This window comes from Trichosurus vulpecula, chromosome 3, assembly GCF_011100635.1.
Source record: "Trichosurus vulpecula isolate mTriVul1 chromosome 3, mTriVul1.pri, whole genome shotgun sequence".
Taxonomy (NCBI): Eukaryota; Metazoa; Chordata; class Mammalia; order Diprotodontia; family Phalangeridae; genus Trichosurus; species Trichosurus vulpecula.
Window position 1 is genome coordinate 230,732,009 of NC_050575.1, and position 6,486 is coordinate 230,738,494.

A 6,486-nucleotide genomic window follows, 5' to 3' on the forward strand; every position below is an offset into this window, starting at 1 on the left:
AAATAATTATAAAGCAATGAATTTAATTTAAAAAACCTTATTGCATGAAAATATGATCGATTTATTCACTTATTTTGTAATCCATTAAAGATGAGTTTTCTTTTTTATGGGTTACTTACATATGTACATGTACATGGGTTACTCATCTTTGCATATGGTGTATCCTACCATGCCCCAATAGAACATATGTTCTTCTCTCTCATCCCCTTAACATCAGGAGAAAGATGAAACAGCACTCAGCACATTGGATGGACATCTTGTGGTGCATTTGTGGAAGAATATAGGCAAAACTGAATGAGGATGCACCAGCATGAATAGGTGGCTCTCTGCATCACTGGAGGCCACACCTACATTAATGAGGTCACAGATTCATTTGAACCCTTGTGTTTCAGTAAAAGTGATTTTCTCAAAATGTAGCATTTTCTAACTCTGCATTCTGCAGCACTTTTGATCACTCAAGGCTTCTCTCTGAAGCAAAACCCCAACTTTTCAATATTGATGCTATGTGGCTGCCGGTGATGGAATATCACAATCTCTGAGGAAGAGAAATTATTCATAAATGAATGAATAAGGCAATGAAGAGAAGCTTCTTGAGGGCAGGGACTATTTTGTTTTCCTCTTAGTATCCCCGGCATACGATATACTGGAATTGTAGTGTAATAAATACTTGATAAATGATTGAATGGAGGCTGAAGCATATTTTGAACAATGACTTATATGCACAAACACTATAAAATATATCATCAAAAAGGACCATGATAGTAAAAGATTTCAGGCTGATTTTTGTTGTTCAGTCGTGTCTGACTCTTAGCTTGCCATGGAGTTTTCTTGGCAAAGATACTAGAGTTGTTTGCCATTTCCTTCTCCAGTGGATTAAGGCAAAGAAAGGTTAAATGATTTGCCCAAGGTCACACAACTAGGAAGTGTCTGAGGCTGAATTTGAACTCAGGTCTTCCTGACTCCAGGCCCATTGAACCTCCATCATGTCTGATGGAAAACCATTCTGCTTCATTGGCACCAGAGGTATGAAAGAAGGATCCAGCACATTGGGTAAAGGATTTATGGGACAGCACAGACAAAAGTCACATGGAAGGAGGAGATGTGGTTCAGGTTGCCATCTGTATCATTGGAGGGAACACCCATTCCAGGGTGATCTCAGATCTGTCAGAATTTTGAAGCATAAAGATGACTCAGATTATTTGTCCTTTCTCAATTGCTTAAAGCTCCCAATTCGATTTTCCTCTGCTAGGTTGTAAATATGCTGACCTTCGTATAAATGAGCTCCTTTCTTCTACTGATCAGCATATATCAAGTTGTGCCTCAACTTAAAAAGGAAAAACAAATTCAACCAAGACCACAGTGAAAGTCCCAAGCCAAAAAAAAAAAAGCTTTCTCACTGCAGTGTGATCGATAACATGCTAGGCATTTTTCGTGTTTTCTTTCCTCTAGGGCTCTGTGACTCTGAGCTAATAACAGATGTAAGAAATTCCACAGCAAGACTGCAGAGCCTGTGAAAGAATGCAGGGAAACTGAATGAAATGGTCGATCCCCTTCTGACCCAGAGGGCAAAAGGCAAAAAAAAAAAGAATCCTTGAGATCTCCTGCAGTCAGAGAATGGAGGGGAAAGTCTTGATAAGAGATATGTGTATATCTAAAGCTGTTACAGTACTGATGAAGGCCTCCCCTCTTCTAGAATGAATCAAGGTTTACAAAATGCCACCCTCACGAAAAAGATGTGAGGTAGATGATGCAATTATCATGATTATCATTTTGCAGGTTGGTAAACTGAGTTCAATCACATAGTGAGGATGTGTCAGAAACAGATTTCAACCCCAGATTTCCTGACTCTAATTCCAGCATTCTTTCTATTAAACCACATAGTCTCTGGGTGCCAGCCAGCTCCAAAAATCACTTAGAATTAAGAGAGAACTTAGAGATCATTGAATGCAACACTCCCAGTTTACAAATGAGTAGATTGAGGCTTAGAGAGCAAAAATGTTTTGCCCAAGTTCAGGTTACACCATCACTTAATTTGGGGGGTGGGGTGTTAAGTACTTCAACACTTCACAGATTTATAGATGACTTCAGTGGAAGATTCCCAACCTCTGTGCCTTCCTTCCTAAGTGCCTTCTTAAGCATCAAAGGATTGAGAGCTTAAAAGAGAGCTGTGTGAAAGGGGATTAAGGATTGGATTTGGAGTTAGGGAGAGCTGAATTTAAATCCTACCTCAAACCTTTGCTAGCTGTGTGACCTGGGCTAATCACTTAATCCGAGCCTCAGTTTCCTCATTTGTAAAAATGGGAATAATAACAAGACCTACTTTACAGGGTTGCCAATGAGATCACTTATGTTTAAAAATGCCTTGTCAATCTTAAGGTGCTGTGTAAATTTTAGCTAAAAGTACCTTGAAAATCATCCGGTTAAACCTTCTCATTTTAAAGCTAAGGCCCAAAGGTAACTCACACAGGGAATAAGCTGCAAAGCCCAGATCTTCTGACTCCAAATCTAAGTCTTTTTGAAACTATACAGTGTTGCTTTTGCCAGAAAAATTCATCCCCTATCAAGGAAACTTCCAGTGCTGAACGGATTCAAATACAATATGATTAATCTGGGATTCTGACCTCTAGCTTTAGCAAAGGTTCTTGGTTTCACAGTAATGAGTTCCTGGCCTGTGACTCACACATGTATTTATGAATATGGATGTAACTGCTTGTGACCACAGCACTCCTTGCCAGGGAGCTGGTGTGGACCCCCTGTGAAGGTCCTGGGCTCCTTGATGTATGTCAGTACAGACAAGCCAAGGCTAATATTTTTGTTCCTGGGTATTGAGCAGGTGAGAAGCACCTTCCTTTCTTTACCCAGCACTTTTTTTAGGATTTAAGGGCTGTAATCTAGAATTAACAGTCACCTGTCCAAATATGCATAAAGCGATCAGCAAACAAGAAAGCTATTGGAGTTAAGCCACTTTCACCCTGCCATGAATCATGGGCCAAGAACAGCTCAGAGAAATACAGCAGAGGGTAAGAGAGGTTAGAGATGGTACTGAATGCAAAGCAGGCTTCTCCTGGAACCACATTCTTGGACATTTCAATTGCCTGACTGGGAGTCCTATTTGCATATGGCACTTACTCATTTCTGGCAATCAATCAATCAATAAGTCTTTATTAAGCACTTCCTTTGTGCCAAGTTGTGCCAGGTGCAGGGATTAGAAAGTCAAAAGTCAAACAGTCCAGCATTCCGCTTACGATCTAGCCACGATTTTTAAATCTTAACTTGTGTTTCTCTTTCCATGGACTCAGCCACCAAACTCAACTCTTCTCTGTCCCTTGAACATGGTGTATATTCCTGCCTTTGCTCACACTGTTCCCTATGCCTGAAATGTCCTCCTTCCACCTTTTTGCCTCTTTCACTACTGCCTATCCTTTAATAACCACTTCAAGCATGTACATTTGTTGCTCAGTTTTCGGTTCGTGACTCCATTTGGAGTTTTATTGGCAAATATACTGGAGTGGTTTGCCATTTCCTTCTCCAGCTCAATGTACAGATGAGGAAACTGAGGCAAACAGGGTTAAGTGACTTGCCCAGGGTCACACACATAGTAAGTGTGTGAGGCCAGATTTGAACTCAGGAAGATGAGCCTTCTTGACCCCAGTCCTGGTGCTCTATCCACTGTGCCACTTAGCTGCCCTAAGTATGTATATAGTCTACTAATAATAACAATAATAGCGGGGCTACTGCCTTCCTTCTGCTCAGCCGTGTTGTCCATGAGGAAGACTGTAAGCATCAGTGGTGCCCAGCCAAACTTGGCAAAGACTAGCGGCCACATGATTTAACTAGCCAGCCAGGAAGATCAGAAGATGAAAGGCCCATCAAACAAAAACTCAATGAATTGCCCCTTAACCTGCATCTGATCCTGCCTGGCCAATAGTGAGACATCCTACTGTTTAATACCACACCAAAGTATGCACTTACTTAGGAGTCAGCATGGAAAAATTTAGGGTGGTTAGTGGCCTTAAAAAAGTGGCATGGACCATTGGTATCTCTGTGTACCCTGTGGACGCAAAATAATTATATGGAGATCTTCCAGGCAATCATGCAGCAACTGAAAGAATATTACTCCATACTCATCCCTCGCCCCATCTACACCAAAGAAAGGAGGAGTTTTCTTGAAGAACTCATATTGGCAACCCAGCTTTCAGGACTAGTTATGCCCTTCCGAAATGACTATAAGAAAGAGAAAGCTTACATCATTCCAGAAGGTGAAAAAGCACTTGCCCAGTGTTTGAATGGCCCAGGCCGACACCCATCTTTTTAGAATTGGGGCAAAAAGAGTCAAGGAAGCAGCAGAACAGGATATGAAGAAGAAAAAAATAACTATTGAGAATTTTCAATAAAATCACACAAAATTAATAATAATGAGTATTTATAAATGCTTTAAGGTTTTGTGACATTTAAAAAGTTTGAGAAACATAATTTCTGGGTAATTAATCATTTTATTAATAATGCTAACATTTTAATAAAAGAGGTCAGTGTGAGAGTCACACTGACTCTTGAATTCTAAAGACTATTGTGGCAGGCTCACAGCTTATATGCCCTTGGAAAAGTGGGTGTTTCAGAGGGTGGCAATCAGCACTGATTGGTTAACAATTAATAAGAGAATGAATATTGCAATGAGAAGTGGGCTCACTCTGAGGAGCGGCAAAAAGAGTGATTTTATGTCAATCTTGGACAAAGAGACAATCTCTATACCCAGACCATCCCCAACCTTGGGCAATCTAATATAAGAATTTATTCTTATCCACCTAAACCTGAATGGAGCCCAATGGTGGTCTGCACCTGGGTGTAGTCTGAACAAGACCGTTAAGAAAGTTAATCCAATCTCATTATCAGCAATGTCCTTCAGAAACTGAGCAACCTATAGACTTCTGAAAACAATCCTCATCCTAATTCAATAATTGATTATTAATATGAGAAAAAATAACCATTTCTCTCAGTTTGTAAAGCAAAGACAGGTAGGTGACTCAGTGGATAGCATACTTGGCCTGGAGTTAGGAAGACCTCAGTCCAAATATAGCCTCAGACACTCACTAGCTGTGTGACCTTGGGCAAGTGTATCGACAATCCAGTTAGCAGCTTCTGTTGGGGTATGAGATCCACCAACAACCAGCACCCAGAAAGCTGCCAACACAGGTCCTTTTGATCTGCTTTACTTAAGGAAAGCAACGTTAAGGGGTTAACAATCTTACTTTAATCCAACATACAAATATCATTTGCTTAGTTCAGGGGAAAAAACCAGCACCCTGAACTACAGACCAAATGCAATTGAACATCTGGGTGTACAGCCGGGGAGCTCATTATAACAACGGGCCCAGAGTCACTTGCCACTCCTGCTGTGGCTCAGAGCTCCAAGCAAGAATACTAACCTTTACACTTATATACTTATATATCCCGTTCAGGGCAGGAGGGCCCAGACCTCACCCAGGCTGGGTGTAGAGAAGTTCCCCACCCCCAATATCACATCAGATACAAATCAATGGCTTCCAATTGTCTCAGTGCTGAGAAAAACAAAAACATCCCACTTTATCTGCCCCATTCAAACAAAGGCCAGAATCATTAAAGGTCAACAGCAAAAAGTCCCACCTTAATTACTATTACAGCAAGTCACTGAATCTCTGCCTTAAATTCACTGGAGGAGGAAATGACAAAGCAGGCTCATATCTTTGCCAAGAGAACTCCATATGGAGTTACAAAGAGTCAGACACGACTAAATGGCTGAACGACAGCAACAACAAAGGTCTTTATATACCATCTGAAGCTCATAACTTTCCTTTGAGGTAGACACTACATGTCTATAGTAAATTTGTGTATGAGACAGAGTATAGATACAAAGGCATTTGGAAAGAAGGCATTAGACAGAAGGCAATGGGGAAAAGTTTCATATAGATGATGGTACTTTAATTGAACACTGAAGGAAACTAGGGTATTCTAAGAGGTTAAGGTGATGAGGGAGGGCATTCCAGGAAGGAGGGACAGCTAGTGCAAAAAGGCATGTAAATAGGAGATGTTTCACTGTGCTTGAGGAACAGTAAGAAGGCCAGTTTGGCTTGGTCATGGTGTACATGAGGAGGAGCAATGCATAATGAGAAGCTTGAGTGGGGACAGTTTGTGAAGGGGTTTAAAGGACAAAAAGAAGAATTTGGCACTCAATAATGAGAATGACCAACAAAGCACTTCCTTTTCTTTAGCAGAACACCGTGCTGTAGCTCAGTTTAAAGGCCACTGCACTCACAGAGTTCACAATTTAGTTAAGATACAAAATAATTATACACAATAATGCGTATTATATGATAATATGATAAATTCATGGCTTTGGGCAGCTGGGGGTGCAGTGGGTAGAGTACAGGGTCTTGTGTCAGTAAGTCCTGAGTACAAATCTGACCTCAGACACTTACTAGCTGTGTGACCCTGAGCAAGTCACTTCACCCT

General features: G+C 40.9%; 1 pseudogene; it reads left to right on the forward strand.

The window, feature by feature from the left end:
- The first annotated feature begins 983 nt into the window (after window positions 1–983).
- LOC118842423 lies at window positions 984–4,367 on the forward strand (annotated as a pseudogene).
- Window positions 4,368–6,486: the final 2,119 nt, after the last annotated feature.